Here is a 20,371-nt window from a genome sequence, read left to right on the forward strand (position 1 = left end):
TGCTTAGTTTTTATCACTTTTTCGATTGCTCGAATCATTTGTTCCTTGCTTTTTGGACGAAGTGGATTGACCAGCCGCATAGGAATTTCATCCGTCCCTGTTGCCGTATTAGCTGGAACATTTTCTTCGTCTTTTTTCCAGTTTAGATTCTCAAACTTTAGCTCTCTATCTGTACGCCCTTCGCTTGCCCCACTCCCTGAATGCTATAGCCCTCTCTCTGTTCTTCTGATCTTCTCTTGTATCATTGAGCGCATGTGAAAAACCTCTTCTTCCCCTTTTATACCTGGCCTTCGCCGTTTATGACATGACGTTGTACTTCTTCGGTCTTTTTCCTTAGTTCCTTGACATGAATCCACATCTTTCTCGGCGCGCCTTTGTCCTTTGCCCGTATATTCGAGACCCATCGCTCACTTTGTCGTTTAGGTTTTTGCTGTACAAGTTTTTGTGCTTCCAGCTTCTTAAGGCGGTACCAATTCCACTTCATTCACATTCCCACTCGCTTGGCCTCCCTGTGCTCTCTCGGGGCTTGCTGCCTTTGTGTATTAGATTCCTTATTTCCTTGTTCCACCAGCTTCTAGGTTTTCTTTTTCCTTTCCAGTAGTTGCGTTGTTTTGCGTTCTTTATGTTTATTTGAATGAAACCAATCAGTTTGCTGTATTCCCAATGTTTCGTAGGTTGTCTCTCGATTTTTGTCTCAGGCTTTCGGCTATATTAGCCATTTGCTGATCGTTTATTTTAAAGTCATGTACCACTGGTTTCTGGTTTTGACCTTCCCTTTTTCCAAAAGTCAATGTTATCCGTTTATGGTCACTTCCTAAGCTGTGGGCACCTATTTCATCTATTTTCATTAGAGTCAACCTTTCATACACCCCTTCTCAAAGGACGCTGTAGTCAATACTGGACTGCTTTTCCCCTCGTTCCCAAGTAATTTGTCCCTCGCATTTATTCTCTGTGTTTACTACCATGAGATTATGTTCTTCACACATATCCTGTAGGATATTTGCCGTTGCGGTCTGTGCATCCATCCAAGGCCTCAATGTGGGCATTCATGTTTCCCACTAGTGGGGCACAGGAAGCGCCTCCTGGAAGCCGTGGTGGCATATTTTGCTCGTACGGGGCCGGCGCGGTCAACCGTCCCCATCGGTGAAGGTATCACAGAACGGCTCCTTTACGGGCGACAAATAAGCAATTCTTCTGACTTTTATGTTTGCTGATGGCTCAACAGTTAAAAAAACAAGTCTGGAACATCGCCTAAAAATGCATTATTTTTGTTTTCATGCGAATGTTCTTATGCAGAGCGCAGCCTGCGCTCTGAGAAGCGATGTGATCACCTCAACGCGTGGTTCCAGCATTTCTTCAACAGCATTTTTCGGAGCGTATGTTGGCTCCACAGTTTTGTGGCTGCCCTAGAACGCAGGAACGTCAGCGAAACCGAATATCACTTCACGAATTTGTGCGGGCAGCTTTTTCCGGTGATGTGTACACTAATTTCGATGTTCAACAGTTTCAATAGCGCTCGTCGTGCTAACATTTAAATAAGCGTTTTATTTGCTGTTGTGTGTCCTGCGTCGGACGCGCAGATAGCTTATCCCACGCACACGGCAACTTCGTGGACAATTTCTGCTCGGCTGTCGTGGCTGCTGATTTAAAATCGCCGTCGCCGTGTGTTAGCCCCAGCAGCCTCCTCGAAAAAAAGCGCTTGCGTTTGCCGACGAGCACAGAAACGAAGCAGGGGATTATGTACGTGAAATATCAACAAAAGTCCAGAAATTTTTAGAATTTTACGTGTGTATAGATTCCTATGCCGCTTCTGTTCAACTTGAAGCTTTTAATTGTGGCCACATTGGTGCGTGTCTGATTTTTTTGTAATATTGTTTGCTTTTCTAGTTTGTGTTATTTTGGAATCATTGAACAAGTGAGTGCGGCGAATTGGTTTTTTTTGTTCCATTAGTCATTTCTATCTCTATTGGTATTTTCAGTTTTTCTTATAGAAATATCATACATTTACGTTAATATACGGCAAATGTTTTAATAATTATGCCCTTTTGTGCGAATGCAAGGCGTTTGGGATTTGGTGCGTATTAATATTTCTTTGTGTTGTTCGAGTTGCCTTTCGGGGTTCTTTATAATTTTGTTTTATTAATCGTGTGATTCTTGTGAATAGGAAGACGTCTCGATAATGCAAGTTCATTTTTATTCTTTTTTCCTGCATGTATTTTTAACTTCCCTCGACAAATGGTCTACAGTTACACTATTACGACGTGTTGACTTCGATCTCCCCTTGTGCGTTACGTGCAAATTCTAGGCATTACAAAGATTGGGCTCTGGGGTATTACCGAAAAAATGCTGACGGAATAAAATTTACATTCCATATCTTTTGCCTACTCCCAGCCACACTTGCATTTGAAACCATTCATTTGAATCACCCCATGTTCCAGAGGTCCGTGGATCGGCCTGAATTCCTGCGTTGATGCCGAAGACATGGTGGCTGGCGTGCAGTTGTTTCAGTTATTTCCTGATATTGAACAAGCTCAGTGAGTTTTTTTGTTTGACAATCAGCTTATAATCAATAGTGGGATCACTAGGGAGTACTCTGTAGAACGTAGATTCCGATAGCTGTCTATGAGCCTCGTTGACATAGTCAGCTTTGTCGAGGATCACGATGGCGCCTCCTATATCGGCCGGGTTGATTACTATTTCGGGACAACCTGAGTGTTCTTCAAGTGCTTTTTTTTTCTTGTTTGTGATTGTACAGCGGAAAGAGGTTTGATTTTGGTATGCTACTCGTACATCGCGATGAACGGCTTTAATGTACATGTCGATGCATGTATCGCCCTGCGTGGGAATGGTCCAGTGCTTATGGCTTGGTAATGCATTTCGGGGTTCGTTGGTTGGAGGACGGTTATGGAAGTACTCTCGCAGTCTTATATTTATGGCGAAGTTATCCAAGTACTTAAAAAGTTGAAATTCATTTAAACCGCCAGTTGCCGGGCAAAAATTCAGACCTTTTCACAAAATTCTCATCTGATCTGGTGACAGGGTAATACTAGAGAGGTTCATCACATTTCCAGTGAGATTTTTGTTAGTTTTAGTAACCTTGTGAACGGTTACAGAAGTGGGATAAAAAATTGGGTTTGCGTTGGCAGACTCAGTAGTACTGGCGCTAATGAGAGCTGGTGAATGGTTAGTATTTGGCGCGTTGATCGCGCTAAAGGGGCGATTTTCTTGTGCATTGCCAGATAATGGACAGCCAATAATATTGGGGCTAACTTTATTCTTGCTCGTGTAGTGGTTCCTGGGAATATTATTTCGGGAAATTTACGGACTTTTAGTTGGGATATGGCGTATGCCTTTTTGGATTCGTAGCTGCGTAGAAGGCCTGATTCTTTTTCACTTAGCTGCAGAAACAGAACGAGCAGAAACAGACGAGCAGGACGTAGAAGGCTGGCTCACCACGTACGTACGAGTATCCGCACACAACAAGTCGGATAACAAAGTGAAGCGGAACAACGTGGAAGTTTGCCTGACCGGTTCGGCCGAGCTCTGGTATGGCAACCACGCAAAGTGATACCCGATGTGGTCTGAATTCAAATCGAGGTTTTCTGAACACTTAGATCGCCCTTCAGTGCGGAAGTTTTACGCGGAGCAGAGCTTGCGAGTACGAGCGGAGCAGCCCGGTGAAAACGTTCTCAGTTACATCGAGGAAGCTGTGTATTTTTGTGGGAGGGTTACCGCGACGATGACTGACGACGGCACAATCAAGCATATCCTCAAAGGCATTTTTAATGACGCATTCGAAATGGTGCTGACGAAGAATTCCCAAACGATCACCGACTTCGTCCACCTGTGCCAGAGCTATGATGAGCTCAGGAGACAACGAGCTCTCACAAAGAGATCCGTTGGCCCTTATGTGTCGAGTATAACTGCTGGTAGCGACGACAACTACACGTCTACGCGTATTAAACAGTTCATCCGGGAAGAAGTTGCCCGTCATATCTCCTTTGTCTCCTCCACACCGACGTCTGGCGCCCTTCTTGCTCCTTGTCTTGAAAGTGCTATCCAGCAGCAGGTGGCCGATACCATAGCATGCTCCCGCCAACACGCACAGGTGACCACTTCACTCCTCAGATCCGGCATCGTGCATCACACACCACCTGCTGTTCGGCCCAGGTACGTGAGCTCGGTGCCAGCGCTGCCTGTTGCAGGACCTCTAACCTACACCGATGCCATCTCCAGGCCCTTTGTCGAAGCCGTCACAAGTCAACCAATCATACCGATAATGAAAGACCGCCCACTGAGCTCACTAGAAGACCAAGGTATCCCAGCTGCCTCCCGGTGCCGCCTCGGTTGTAGAGGCAGCGACGCGTACCGCTCGGCCCGTCATTTTCGACAACCGCTTGGCGCACGCCGGACAATCGCCCAATCTGCGTTGCTTGCTTAACTCTCAGACACGTGGCGTGTTACTGCAGCCGCGGGGGATGCCGGTACGTCAACGTTCTCGGAAAGTGCCGTAAGTCGTCCATGTGGTTCGCTTAAAATCTTTCTATACACGATGAAGGACCTTTCTTTGTTCAGAATGTCGCCTATGTTAGAATCGGATCGATGCATCCTTAGAGGGGGGGTGGGTAAATGCCGCGAACCGTGCAGTGCGTTTGTTTATTTATGTTTTGCTTTTACCGCCACGCTGCGGTGTGCTGTGTTATCTGTGTGTGCCAAGAAGCGCATTTTTCATTCTTTTTTCCAATGCCGCTTGCATTATCTCTTCTGATACGGCGATCGTTGCGAAAAAACGTGAGCAACCTAAAATATTTTCTTTGTTTTGGATGTAATTCAACGGTTCCAGAAACACTCATGCCCAAAGATAAATTCATGCGGAGCCGACGCCGCCGCATTCAAATCACCGTCACCAGTCTGCGCACGTCACTTTGTTGACTGCTTTTGCGCCGCCGCTGTATTCTTATATTTGTTAGGGGAGGGCAAGTTTGCTCCAATCAACTTGTTTCTTTTTTCGAGACAGCTGCGTCATCTTTGGCTACGCGACAAAACTAACATTCTCATCAGCGAAGGAATACAAGCTAAATCAAAGGCCTAAGCAGAATACCGGCCCGAACATGCGTTGGAAGTCTACATTACTTTAAAACAATTAGGTCTAACTGTCAACTATTTCGAGTTCGACTTATACTTCCAAGTTTATTGAACCATCATAGGAACTCCTTTCGCAGCCATCTACGCCAACATTTTTATAGGGCAATTTTAAGCTTTCCTCTTAAAGTCTTTCCCCCACAACCTCACTATTTACTTTCGATACAGAGATTACATCTTCAAATTTCAGAGCACGGCCACACGGCCCTAAAGAGTTTCATTTCCCATCTTAATTCTTTGCAACTGACCTATATTTCTTATGCCAGTACTCGGACAAACAAGCTAACTTTCTTTACATTGCAGTTGTTCTTGACAATGGTAAACTGAAACCCACACTTTATAGAAAACCCACGGACTTGCAACAGCAACCAGACTACACAAGTCATCACTCACGACACTGCAAACAAGGTTTGTTTGTAGGGCAGGCTACCAGACTAAAAAGAGTATGCAGTGTAAACGCAGACTATAAAAACACCTTAATCAACTAAACTCCATCCTGGCAAGCAGGAATAACCAGGTCAGCTCAATGGATATTGCTTACGGCAGAGCATTCATGCTAAAAAGGGAAGAATCGCTCAAGCAGCAATGTCGAAACGAAAGCGCATGGCAACCACCCTCATTACCAAATTCTCAAACGCCCTCCCTAACTTAAGCATCATGCGGAAATACACCGTTCTAGCTAGTAATGACCTACTTACAAATACGTTCGCGGAAGCCAAAAAAGTTACCTATAGAAGACATAAGAACCTGAACGACATTTTAGTGCATGATAACATTGGCACTTCTAAGGAACCAGTCATCACCCCTTGCTTTCGCTCTAGATACAAGACCTGCACCTATCTGCAGACGGATTCCATTGTCAATAGCAGTGAGAGCCAATACTTTTACAAGAATTATTCAACCTTCACGTGCGATTCGGCTAACATTGTGTAGATGCTAGAATGCTCATTCTGTCAAAACCAATATATTGGAGAAACGAGTAAACATATAAACCCATGGCTGAATGTACATATGGCTGACACTCATAACCTGGGCTGTATAGAAGTCGTGCAACCCTTCAACCAGCCGAACCACAATTTCGATGATCTCTAGCTCTATATTCTGCAGTCAAACTTGAGGTCTCCAATGGGCGGGAAATACAGAGAATCGTACTTATTTCATAAAGTCAATTGCCTTGATCTGGCTGGAATAAATGCTTCGAAAGGTAGCTTAAAAACCCTATGGTATCTGAATCGAAAAGAATAATACTGCGCTTACAAAAAGTGGGCATCTTTATTCGCAACAACCCTGCCAGCCCACCCCCAAAGCTGTTACTTGAATACAATTCGTTTCGTTTTTTTCTCCTGTTTTTCTTCTTACGGATTTCGCCATATCACGCGCACTCGCCTCAATCGAGCTTCGGTATTTCTTATTATTATCTGCTTACACACACACATACGCAAAAGTAAAAAAAGGAAAAGAAAGAAAACAGAAAAGAACCCCATGAATCTACCGCAAAGCTCCCCGTGGATCGTACCTTTAGTTACAATTTCTATTCTTCTACAAACAGTAACCTCCCCACCCGGAATTCGTCAGACTATACGGGCTGTTGGAGTTTACATATTTTCTCTTCTACACAAAGTTCAGTAACCATGCAATCCCAACCGCAAGACGACCCCCTTGCCGCCAAACTTCCGGATTCCTCTTTTAAGGTCGCCTGGTGCCACCAAAGGCCAGCTTAAACCATTCGCCCCTGTTTCCCTCGGCCCTCTCGTAGTCTTCCCTCTTTCTCCCTTGCGGGGTCATGTCGCAATAACCACGCCTCGGTTCCTCTCTCACTATTTCACTCCTTTCAACAGACCGCTGCCGCACTCTGCTTTCCTCCTTCCAGCCATGCTCTAAAGAACCTCCCCCTCTCTCTCGCCAACTCAATCTCTATCTATAAAACAGTGCGACAGAGATGCACCCTGATGCCTTTAAAAAGACAAGTCCCTATGTCGAAACGTTGGCAGAGCTCTGGGGCCGCTACCTTCTGTAAAGTAATATTTCTCTCTCTCTCTCTCTCTCTCTCTCTCTATATATATATATATATATATATATATATATATATATATATATATATATATATTTAGGTATAATGTCATGCGACATATAGGTAGGCAATACCACGCCGCGCCATCACAAAAGACAAGCGACGGTGACGAAGAATAAAGTGCTGGCGTACCCTACGCTGGCCATGTGATCGCCGGAATACATCTGCGCTACCGCCACGTAACATTTGGCGACGGCACGACATTGGGATTCGGACGGGCCCCATCTCAACCGTGGAACTACTCCGCTTCCAGCTACAACTCCTTGCCCTCACCATTTGTTGACCTGGATCAGCCCGCCGAATGTTGAGGGATTGACGTGTTGGCCCTGAGGTCCATCCGACTTGCTCTTCTTCCTGGGAGTAGCAATAAAATCATAATTCTTAAACTTCACAAAAATTTTGGGCAAGCACGTGCGTCATGATCTTAATTTTCATACCCTCCAAATGTCTAAGCTGTTACGTGTTGTACCCAAAAGGCTTCGTATTTCACTGGCTGCTTGAATGAAGAACTTGTGCAACAAGAAAGCAGAAAAATAGACTACAATACTAAATACCGCTACTCCATAATTACAGCTGGTCGCAATTGAGCACCCCGAAAAATGTGTTAACGTAACTTGTGGGAGGGGAACGTCGACTCTGGGAAAATGCCTACTTTCCGCCAAGAATTTGAGAAGCTGAAGTTGTCTGAAAACAAATAGACCTTTGATGTGTCAAAAACAAAGTGGAAAAAAATCGGAAGGGATAACGTTCTGCTGCATTGCGGGTAGTATGTGGGGCACTTGGGTGGCAATACCGCTAGACACCAATCTATTCTGCCCCTTTGGACGCGTTTGACTACGAAACTTTTTGACAGCTTGCGGGGGGCGATCACATCTGGAATTCGAATGCGGGAGCGTGGGCAGCCATGTCGTTAGTTTATCAAAGTATAAATAACGAGGCGCTGAGATATCTGTTCTGTCCCAGAGTCCCAAGATTGGTCCGACGATCGGGAAGGACTGAGAATTACACTCCTGGAATATCTTCATAATTTTGCCCATACACTATGTTTACGAGAGTACTTCTAGGATAAAAGTGGTAGGCAGGACACGAAACCTTCTTTCGTCGCAAAGCACGACAGGACGCCCAGTGCCGAAAGGGAAGAAAATCTCTCCTTGTACAGTTGTGACGTCCAGATAAACGTTTTTCAGTCATACCAATCCTACCAAACCAATCATCGCATCACAAAAAAATGAGCACAATGGTTTAAATGAATTGAGTAACCGACTGGACATTCTAATCAATAAAGCTGACAAGGGATGGGGATTGTTATACCGATCCGGGATGACTACATCAAATAGGGGATCGGTAATTATGTGAACGGAAATTCAATAGGTCTATTCTATCATAGTGCACCAAACAAAATTGTAACTAACGTCCTCGAGCAAATTGTGGAGGCCTGAAATTTGATAGGAATCTTGCCAGCGAAAAACATATGCTGACCTTGTGTCTTTCCCTTTATACATGCTTTCAAAATATACACAAAATTGGAAATCCCGGCCGAACTACTATATCGGTAATAGGCGCCATCGCATAGTCAGTATTAAGTTATCTAGATTACCTCGATCGCAATATACCTCCCCAATTTCCTGCATACGAGACACAAAGTATTTTCTTCAATAAATATAGGTGATGGCTCTGACGTACGGTGCATTTCTCATAACATCGAATGTGGCTTCCCTTAATCCCAAGATTCCTCCCAGTCATGGCATCAATACCCTTGTTCAGTCGTACAAGAACACCGCGAACGCGACTCTCCCAGCCTTTGGGTGTTTTAGGTACTCACGCGCATTGTACAAGAATTGTACGGTTATGAATTTGAAAATAAACATTTTCTCCAAACAAGAGTGGAAGAAAAATTGCATGCATATATGGCACCTTATTTGTGGAGAATATCGAAACAAAATTCATCTGTACTTCTGGTAGTTCACCTTCACTGTACAAGAGATTCTTTGAAGATAATTTTCTGGTACGGTCAGAAACTTAGCAAGGACGTATAGCTTTAAAAAAGAATTTAACATTGTTCATGCTAATTTTGCATTCACGTGGAAGTACTCTTGTATCAAAATTAGTGTCTTCGACTGTTAGGGTGCGGGCTTGCTCCGTTGATTCTAGTGACTAGATGAAACCGACCGGCCATAAGCAGGACCTGCACTTCAGCCATTGCTATCCACATGAATGCAGGACGGCCATCCCTTATTCACCGGCGCGTAGATTTAGAAGAATTTGCTACTAGGACGAAAACTTTTGATCGAACGCCAGGCAAACGCGGGACGTTGTCGCCGAACAACATTGCTCGGCGGCCCTTGTTTACAATACCATGTATAGGGCGGCCGGATTGCACCGTAGCACAATGTTGCAGGGGTCACGCGTAAGTGATGGGAATGATTCCCATGCTAATAATCTTAACTTTTACCAGTAACCCAAGAAATGTACATGAAATATAAAAAGCAGTTCAACATTCTCCGGCAGAGCGAGCAACTTTCCAGAATTTTCAGCAATCTGCCGCTTGTGGTAAACACACGCGCAAAATTCATAAGGGTATATTTTGTCGTAGCTAAAGAGCGGCACACAAAGAAATTCGGCTGCGAGCCATGTATAACAAACAGCGGTTGCTATGTAACACATGTAAACCACGAGCGTAGCAAGCAGCCCACATTTGGACTTCCGATATTCGGTGCCTGGTGTGTTTTATTGGTTTGGTTTACCTATTGGTTTATCTATTGGAGTTTGGTGGGTGTAACATGAACCGCGTAATACAAACTGATGGACTTTTCCAAAGGCGGTTTAACAATAACTGCTGCCACAACAAAGCACTCCCAAACCTTCGCTTGTCCAGACATTATGCGATGAAAAATCACTCTTTTGATGACTTTGAGTCACTTCTACAAACACGTTCTTGTAGCTCTAGCGAGTGAAAAAGTCCTGCATAATCTAAAAATAAATACCCATAAGGAGGCCTTTTTTGGAGTCCTGAAACGATGAGGGTAATTCGTGATCGTTTAGGCACCTGTGACCCGAGGACATGCAAGACCTTGTCGTTTTGCTATGCCTGCATTAATCCGTTCGTGTGCATCGGTCTCTCTCGCGCATGGTATTGCACGGTCGAAACTTAAGAGCTAATGTCGTGCTCCCGGTTTGAGACTCAGCATGGACGCGCCAACAACCTACCGTTATATTCAGCGGTCACTACAATCATCCAATCCTCTTCTGAACGTGGCCTAACATAACCCTTCGCCTCCCCTCTTTTTTTCTTTTTTAGTGTTTTCTTTCGATTTCTTCTTCGTTTCGCAAGCGGAACACGCCTCCTTCGTAGCCTGATTGTACCCATTGCCTGTATATGTCACCACATGTCATACCAAGTTTATCCTTGGGAATTGTGAAATCAAATGTTATTGCTTCCAATTTTGATCGAGCATGCATGAACCGTTTATTTTGGGTGGCTGTTGTAGTCTCTGCCTCGGGTGTATTTTATATTCCCTTTGTAATCTCCACTGCTAGTGCGCGCTGGGGCGCGCGTTTTCCCTCTTTTTGCTCGTTTCTTTTGCTTTTTCTTAGTCGCCCCGGAAGCCCCTCCCCAAGCGACTGCCATCTCTCTCTCTCTCTTTTGACTTCCATTTTTTTTAGAAATTGCCGAAATTCGCCCTATTTCCTAGGAATGAGCCCTGGGGTCCACGTATACGGGCGAGAAGGCCGAATGCTACACGCTAACACGCCTCTCATTGAGCGTAAGAGATGCCGCACAACTCCGTGTACACAGGGCGGCAAAGACGGTAATTGGGGTTCCTCTATTAAGCTCCCCCATTAGCTTTTGTGTGACCCCCAACAGTTGCGGAATTAGCCTAGGCTCCTAATACTGCAAAGGACACCACATGGCCTTCGTTACCTTGGCACTGTAGGCAATTCCTTCTCGATCCTTTATTATTTTTTTTTTTTGGTATCGAGTCCTCTGCACATTCTGCTTGGGGCAACATCTTGGGGGGTCCTCAGCTTGGGGCAACATCTCCTTTGTTATTTTTTTTGTTGGAGACACCGCCTGCTAAATGGGATTTCACCACTCATGGACTTGTCGCATTTTTGCCTCTTCCCTATTATCTCTACCTCTCCCGTATATGCAGGATGTTCTGTTGATTTGTCTTCCTTCTCTGCCTCCCTTTCCCCAACCCTTCTATTTGGTGCCAGTTTTTGTAGCCTTTAGCAGGAAAAGCACTATACGGTGTGTGTCGTCGTTCGTGTGTATTTTCCCATGTGTGTGCTTTTTATGCCGGTTGCTTGCAGTTAGAGCCACCGCCTCCATCCTCAGACTGTATGAGTTTTTACCAAAACTGTAATTCTTGAAAAAGACCTGACTCTGGCTGAAACGTTGAAATAAAGTCTCTGAAGAGCATTCTTTTTGCCAACACAAACACGAACACACACACACACACACACATACGTACATATTTATATATATATATATATATATATATATATATATATATATATATATATATATATATATATATATGTGTGTATATTTATATATATGTATATATATCTATATTTATGTCTTTATGAGTGTGTATACATATACTTATATATCTTTCCCTCTCTGTCTATCTATCTATCTATCTCTCTCTCTCTCTATATATATATATATATAAATATATATATATATATATATATATATATATATATATATATATATATATATATATATATATATATATATATATATATATATATATATTTATATATATATATATATATATCTATAGATATAGATATATATATATATATATATATATATGTATAAATATATGTATATATTTATATATGTATATTTTATTACAGATATATATCTTCTTGTCTCCGAAGGTAAGAGGAATGAATGAGTCAGGGGTTATGCAAAAGAGAATTCAGCTGCTTAAGCAACTACGAATATGAGGAGGCCTCAGTCACATCCCGAAAAAGCCCGGACATTTCACCAAGGTACGATTTATATCGCTAGCTACACGCGTAACGATAAAACAAGTGGCGGCACTAGTAACTCCTCCCAATCTGACAATGCAATCGATAATTTCACCACGAATGTAATAAATGCTACCAGTACTGCACTCCCACCAGCTGAAATAATCACCAGTACTGCTACGTTTCCATCGTCAATCTTAGCGGGAATTTGACAATCTTAGCGGGCAATTGACAATCTTAGCGGGAATTTAACGGCCCTTTCAAGTATAGCCCTCTCCCCAGCTTAGATGAACTTCTTGTGTTCGGGCATCAAGTTTTTGTCGACTACTGTGGGTTTTTGATGAACTTCAACAATTTAGGGACTTCGATAATTTCCCCAGAAACATTGGGCTACGGGAATACTTCTACGATCAACCGGCAGCGGACGAAGCCCGCGACATCATACCTAGCTATACGCATTGGACCCCTGCCACACATTGTGATAGTTGTCTCCAGATGTACATCAAAGCTGCCGAACACGATGTGGGAAAAGCATACCAAGCACAAATTTCCTTCCTCGATAACATGACTACCAAACAAAAGAAAGCCCTGCAGGAACTCTTGAGCTGTTCCGACATATTTAATAAACCTGACGATAAAGGTTACGCCATTCTAATCTTTCATAAATCTATGTTAACGAGGCCAATAATCTTCTATTGGTATCGACATTCTACAAAGAATACCCAACAATCCTTCTCCAGACTACATGCAAATCGGCAGCGATGAACTCGCTAAGCTTGTTAAAAATAACACAATTAAAGCCATCATGGCGTCTTCCCTGATTGTTTTGAGCACAGTAGCCGGTAAATTCTACCTCCTCCCTAAAATTCCCAATGTAAACGACCCAGGTTGCCACATTGTTTCTGGCATTGGAACTGTTACGAAAACCTCCAGCGCTATCGGGGTAATCTGTTTTTCGATATTCAACCCAGGTTTCCTTGCGTCATTGGAATACCAATGATTTTCTTGCCGACATCGCAAACATTGCCATTCCTGGTAACTACCTCCTAGTCAGCCTGGACGCTGCGTCACTGTACACTAACATCCCTCATGAAGATGGCATCACCGCTTTATCGTTTGCGTATGGGCAGTAGTGGTGCCACCAACCTATTGGTTTTTTAACTCTCCAAACTTTCCAGAGACGTTTTCTTCAGCTTACAAATTTGGGGTTTGGGGGGTCTATTACGTGCAAGTCAGCGGAACGTAATAAAAACTAGAATTCGACCAAACTAGGATCCAACTAAGCCAATATCTTTATGGCTCGCCTGCAATCAAACTTTCTCCAAACTAAAAATTTGAAGCGACTGTACTATAAAAGGTATATTAACGACACCATGATCATCTCAATGAATGGTGACAGGGAGCTGCTCACCTTAATTGAAGCATTTATCCTATTACAACTACAATTTTCCTTTATCAATACTACTCAAAACACAATGTAATGTTTCTATACGCTACCGCTAATACTTCCCAAGGTTGGATTCAACCTCAGGAGGAGAAGAAGGAGTTAAACTTTATTTAGCCAAGCTCTGTTATATGGACGTGGTGGCTGCTGGCTTTAGCCTGCCGGCGACAATGGCAGCCCGATTCGTCAGGGAGGCTTGAACCTCTGGGTCAGAGCTGGCCAGCGCCCTCTCCCAGTGCTCGGCGCAGGTGATGGAGGGAAAAGAATCACTGGGACAAGCCCACATGGTGTGGGATAAGGTGGCGGGAATGCCGGATTATGGGCATTTCGGGGAGGGAAATAAGGATGGTTGAAAGCGATGGAGCAGCGCGCGACAGGGGAGGCTGCCTGTCTGCAGAAGGCGCCACGTCCGTTCTTGCGCATTGTCGAGACTGACGTGAGCAGGGGGATATACACGGCGGGCGATGCGGAAATGGGTCGCTATGTTGTGATAGCTGAGTAGGCTATCTCTAGCTGATCTGGCACCGTGCGAGGGGACGAGGCTGGGGCCGGCTCGGAAAGTGAACCCTCGAGCAGCAGAATGGGCCGCCTCATTACCTCCTACCCCGGCGTGAGCAGGGGTCCATATCAGTAATACTGATGTGGAGGGGGGTTTTGAGAGATAATTTTCAGTGCCTGTTGGGATAGGAGCCCCCTGGCGAAATTTTGAATGGCCGTTTTCGAATCGGAGATCACAATTGTTGTAGTCGGCTGATGCGTTAAGGCAAGCGGTATTGCCACCTACTCCGCCGTTGCAGGATTGATGGTGCGGACAGAAAATGAGTCAACTAGCGCGGCATTAGGGCGGTCAATCTCTGCTACCGCATATGCATCATGGTGGCGGTAGTCAGTCCCGTCCACATAACGAATGTCCGGTCGGACGGGGAGTTGCTTATTCAGCGCTCGCACCCTTTGCTCCCGCCGCCCCCTGTGGTAAGTTGGGTGCATATTGCAAGGGAGTGGGCGAACCAGGATATTAGAATGGATATTTGGGGGATTTGAAGCTTGCGGTCGGTGATTAGCGGAGCTCATAAGCCGAGTTTTTCCAGAATGTGCAGTCCAGTAGAGATGCCTGATAGCCGTTGCAGCTGACCTATGCGATGGGCCTCCACCAGCTCCTCCGCGAGGTTGTGAATTCCCAATCTCTCAAGTCGTGCAGTGGAAGTGTACAAGGGGAGGTGTAATGCACCCTTGTAGGCTTTCCTGATGAGGCAAATATTTTCTTTATTTCAGTGGGACTGACCTGAAGGAAAGTCAGTGAGTATGTCATGCGGCCTGCGACAAAAGCCTGCAGCAGTCGCACTCGGTCGTCCTCCTTAAGCCCTCTGTTCCGGGCGGTTCTGCGTCTAATCAGGCTGATTGTTTGATTCGCGTGCGAAGAGAGTTGTGAAATGTACTGAATGTTAGCCCGGTTACGCTGGATTAAGAGACCGAGTATACGTATTCTGTTTACCACCGTGACAGCGATGCCACCAATTGTAATTTTTATATTCGGGACGGACTTGGAGCTGCTTTTTGCCGGTAAAAGAAGGAGTTCACATTTCGTAGGGGAGAAGTCAAGTCCGGCTGCGGGCGCTTCCTCGATGACAATTTGTGCTGCAGTTTGTAAAGTTTCCTCTATCTGTGCATCGCTGCCTCCAGACATCCAGAGAGTGATGTCGTCCGCGTAAAGGCTGAATTTAAGGCGAGGAATTTTCGGAAGTCTCTGGGGGATGTTGAGAATGGCAAGATTAAAGAGTTGAAGGGAGAGAGCTGCGCCCTGATGTATGCCAATTGAGGGAATATTGATGGTGTGGGATATTATGTTTTCAACCTGAATAACCGCTGTGCGTAACGTGAGGAAGCTTCGCACATAGTTGTAGGTGCGTTCTCACGGGGATACAGCAGTTAGTCCCTGCAAGATACCCGCATGGGAAACCCGGTCAAAGGCCTTCGTTAGGTCCAATGCAAGGATGGCAGCCGTATCCACTTTAGATGCTGGAGTGATGACTTGGGGAAATAATTGAAGGTCAATATCCTGAGTTGATAATCCAGAGCGAAAACCAATCATTGAATGAGGGAAGGAATTATGGAGGTGAGGTTTTTCGTTACCCGTGCATGGATTATATGCTCAAGAACTTAACCCATGCACGACGTAAGTGATATCAGCCAGAGGTGATTCATGCTAAGAGGTTTTCCTTGTTTGGGGGTGACAGAGATTTTTGCGTGCTTCCATGACTGAGGTACGGTACCGGATATCCAAAAATGATTAAAAACTTGCTGAGAGTCGAGATTGAAGGTTATCAGCGTCAAGTTCAGCGTTGGCCGTTTCTTGGTAGAAAGGTAGATCCAGTTTCTTCCCATTGGGTATCTACAAAGACTTGGCCGCGTCAATGAGCTGTTGGTTCGTGCCCGGAAAATTATGAGCAATAGCAGTGAGCCTATTATTTTGGGAGGTTTTTGGTCTTTCAGGGTCCAGAAGATGCCTATGAATAGATACAGTGCGTTTCATGCTTAAGTGGCCTTTCATCCGGTCACACAGTCGACCCCACTTATTCTGTGCCAAATGAGCAGCGTGGTATTAAATTTGTCGGACCAATTCTGCCATTTGTCGGCGGAGCTTACGATTACGTTTGTTTTTTCGCCATCGGCGCTGTATGCCCTTGAAGGCCTCCCACAGGTGAAGTAGCCGGAAGTCTGCTATGTCGGACGGGATTTCAGGGTCGAATTGATGGTTATTGAGGTGCGCATCAGTAACTATTTCGCCGACGCACTCCTGGAAAGTGTGTCTGAATTTCTGGCTGGGAGTAGTTAGCGCGGGCGTGGAGGAAATCATCCCAATTAGTTATCTGTGTATGTCTGGGTCGTGGTTTGATGGAATTGGCGAGGGACATGTCTGTTTGAATAATGAAGTGATCACTACCCAATGATGAGTCAGTAAAGCTCCAGCGGACGTATGTAATCTATGGGTAAGGGTGAGGTCCGGCGTGGATTCTTTTTGAACGCTGTTGTCAATTCTAGTCGGTATGAATGGGTCTGACTGGACTGTGAGTCGAAGTGCCTGAATGCATTCCCATAGAAGACGAACCTTTTTGGTGCACCTGGGGTAACCCCATGCAGTGTGAGGCGCATTGAAGTCGCACACTATGAGAAGAGAATGATGTTGAGCCGCCTGTTTAGCGAGGGAAAAGAGCCTGTTAAATTATGCCCAATGGCTTTGGGAATCCTATATACATTGAGAATATATAGCCTGGAAGCATTACCTTGCACAGGATAGAGGACAATTAGATCATGCGGAATATCAATGCTATCAAATTGAGATCGTTCGGACGGGATGTTTTTTTGGGCAAGAATCGCTGTGTGAGGATTAGCGGGACATTGCAAAGCCCTGTAACCCTGGAGCTTATTTGTAGCTCCTGCTTCCGGTACGGCTATGGCTGAAGGGGGAGTTTCCATGCAGGCGATGAGCATTTGCAGGTTGTGCCTTACTTTGCTGCAGCCCCTGCAATTCCACTGCCAAATTCTTAAAGTCTCTTTAGTGCTGGCCATAGACGGGATTATATAGGGGATCAGCGGCCGCTGAGGATGCAGTGGGAGCATTTAGACGCGCATCTATTTGGTCAACCCAAGGCTGCATTTGCGCTCTTAGCTCCTGAAGATTGGCCAGGAAAGTAGAAAAGTTGGCTAGAACAGCTTGATGTAGGCTTGAGTACTCCGCTTTCTGCTCCGAACGAGCTAGCTTCCATGAGATTTTAATGGATGTTATCTGCTGCTGCAGCTGTTCATCTCGGCGAGAGGGCTCGGGTGGAGATAGGGGGTCGGAAGACTTCGCCTTCCGCTTGGGCGGAGGAGCGTTAGGGGGAGACGGATCTTCTTTTCGGTGAATGATTTGCTGTTTTAGGGATTGATTTTTGTGCCGCAGGGCAGCATTTTCTTGTCGAAGAAGGGTGATTTCCTTCAACCTAAACTGTATAAAAAACCGACAGGCAAGCGGCAGTGTTTGAGCTTCCGAAGTAGCCATGTCAAGCACTGAAAGACAACAATACAATATATTCAAGCCATCGTTTTAGGAGAACTGCCTGAAACCTGGCTGATTTTGACTAAAACTTCAGAGAAATTCGTACCGACATTCTGAACAAAAATACACGCAATGAGTTACCCACAGAACTATTGCGCGAGCCAACAATTTATATGGTACCAAAATATTTAGGGCAAAAGAAACGACTTCATCGGCAAACATTCTTAGTTTTCACCAACTCAGCCTCTGCTCCAAAAGTGTCAACGTAGTCAGAAAACATCGCAATATTATAATTCGAAGTGAACCTTCAAAACAATATTTCGCAAACCACGAAGCGTTGTCTACCGGCGTAATCAGAATTTAGGCCAATTTCTTATTAACGTTCTATGATCAGACCGGAAACTAAGGGTTGCATGCCCTGTAATGAACCTTCATGTAAATGACCACCACACAGCGTGCCACAAGCAAGGCATTAGAAAATTATGTAAATATAATAGGTAACTTTATTTGTGACTCTGTTCAGTCGTATATCTCCTCGAGTGCACTATTTGCCGGCAGCAATTTATCGGCCAAACTGAAACGCTCTTTTCTTTTGTGTTAAATAATCACCGCTCTCATGCAAAAAAGTTGTCCTTTCTTGCTTCTGTCAAGACATGCGAATGTTCCCGGTCATGGATTTGAACATATTAAAGCTACAATTCAGGAATCCGCTTTTAAAACCCACAACCACTACGATGTTCGGAAATTATGTCTGACTTAATGGTGTAGCTCATCTACGCTTGGTATCTACGAATGTTACAGAAGACCAACGTGGTCATCCCCCAAAATAAATAGGCGAAGTTAATATTTTGTTATATTAATATAAAAAAACAGTTTTACTCTTTTATTGTCCTGCATCCCATTCGGAAGTTCTCACCAAGTACAGCAGCTTAGTTTGCCTAATAAGTCTCGACAGTGCGAGTTCTCCGTGAGAAGGACACCGCCTTTGCCCCCCCCCTCCCCCCCTACTTTGCAAGGTAACCCTTTAGGATTTGTGCACCATATTTTTCACCCTTTCTTCAAAGAGGGCGCAGAGAAATTCTGATCTTCTTTGGTTGCCTGTTTGTATCCCGCCACACCTGACTCCCGTTCATGTGATCATCCCTTTGAGTACTATTCTGTTTTCGGTTGAAACCGTATTCTCTTGAACCGTACACGCAATTCTATGCTGCATGCGGGTGAAGGCCACATGCATAACTTCCCTACATCCTGTCTCTTGGCTTGCTCATTGTGCAATACTCTTTTGTCTGCCGTAGCACTTCTTCCCATCTGCGGAGCGCACATATTGCAGCCTTCCGTTATGATTGTATGAATCGTCCGAACATGTCCCCCCCGCAATCAATACCTTATTGTGAATGTTTCCTACATTTTCCAACAACACTAGGCCCCTGATCCGAGATTCCAGAAATTGCAGCCCACACAAAGTGCGTTGCCATGCGGCCGTGCCTTCCTGAGAGGTATCCTTAATTTGCCTCTCTCTCTCTCTCTCTCTCTCTCTCTCTCTCTCTCTCTCTCTCTCATTTTTTTGCTTTTTTGATTGATTGTTTTAAAAGGGGCATAGCCCGCCTGAATGTCAATTTTCTGCAAAGCTAAGCAAATTAGTGGCAGCAATATCACGTACCTGTACTCTGATCAGGGCAAGTCCCATTGCCGCAGCGTGAGTACCTCTTCCATGTGTCGTTTCTTGTTGTGTATCCTAATGTATATATATATATATATATATATATATATATATATATATATATATATATATAAATCTATAGAAAGATAAACTCACAAAGCGCGCAGGAATAGTATAAGTAAAGAGTCGGATAGACAGCAAGAACAATAACAAACAAGGTTTACTTCCGTAGCGGCAACGGGACTTGGCTTCATCACAGTAAAGTTACATGATTTTGCTGTCGCACACATTTCGAACACATTTCTTATATAGGTTTGCAGAAAACTGTGAGAAGGAGGCCAAAATGTTTCGTAAATGGAGAGTATATGTTACAAGCGTATGTTACAACAACAAACAGAAAAAAGGGGGGGGGAGGCGGAGCGAGAGAGAGAAAAAGGGGTCATGTTAACAATGCAGCGTTCAGGGTTGCACCATGACGGGTCAACGTATGCCGCGCGGGCTGCAAGTTCAGACAATGGGGGAAACTGGACAACCGCGGTTTGAAAAGAAAGAGAAGAGTATACAGTAAGGTATTCAGTGGCTGGGGAGACTGGTTGGGGCGGAAGCGAAGATGGGTGTGCCCCCCGCGGATGAAGAGGATAGATGGGGGGCACAAAAGAGCATTTCACAGAAGCTAGCAACTGACAGGAAAGAGGTAGGGTCACAAAAGGTTAAACATGAATAGATCACGAAGAGTTACACATTCTTAAGTGGTGGTGGGAACGAGGCCTCCTTCTCCCGGACAAATGGCATTGTTGAGCCGCATTAGGGCTAATAAAGCTGCTGTATTAAGAGCGTTTCTGCGAATTATGATGAGAAACTCGAGGGTAGGAATAATGAACATAGTTATAAAAATTACGAAGACGCTAATTGTAATCGAGGGATAAGCACATTAGTTTTCCATAACTTTCATTATTCCAAGTGTGGCTGACCGAAACTTATAAATGAGCAAGATTCCCGAACCTCGCGGTCGTGGTGCGTTTTGAAGGCGGA

The sequence above is a fragment of the Haemaphysalis longicornis genome, unplaced genomic scaffold (genome assembly GCF_048455015.1).
Source record: "Haemaphysalis longicornis isolate Haplotype H1 unplaced genomic scaffold, Haemaphysalis longicornis Haplotype H1 scaffold_11, whole genome shotgun sequence".
In the NCBI taxonomy this organism is placed as follows: domain Eukaryota; kingdom Metazoa; phylum Arthropoda; class Arachnida; order Ixodida; family Ixodidae; genus Haemaphysalis; species Haemaphysalis longicornis.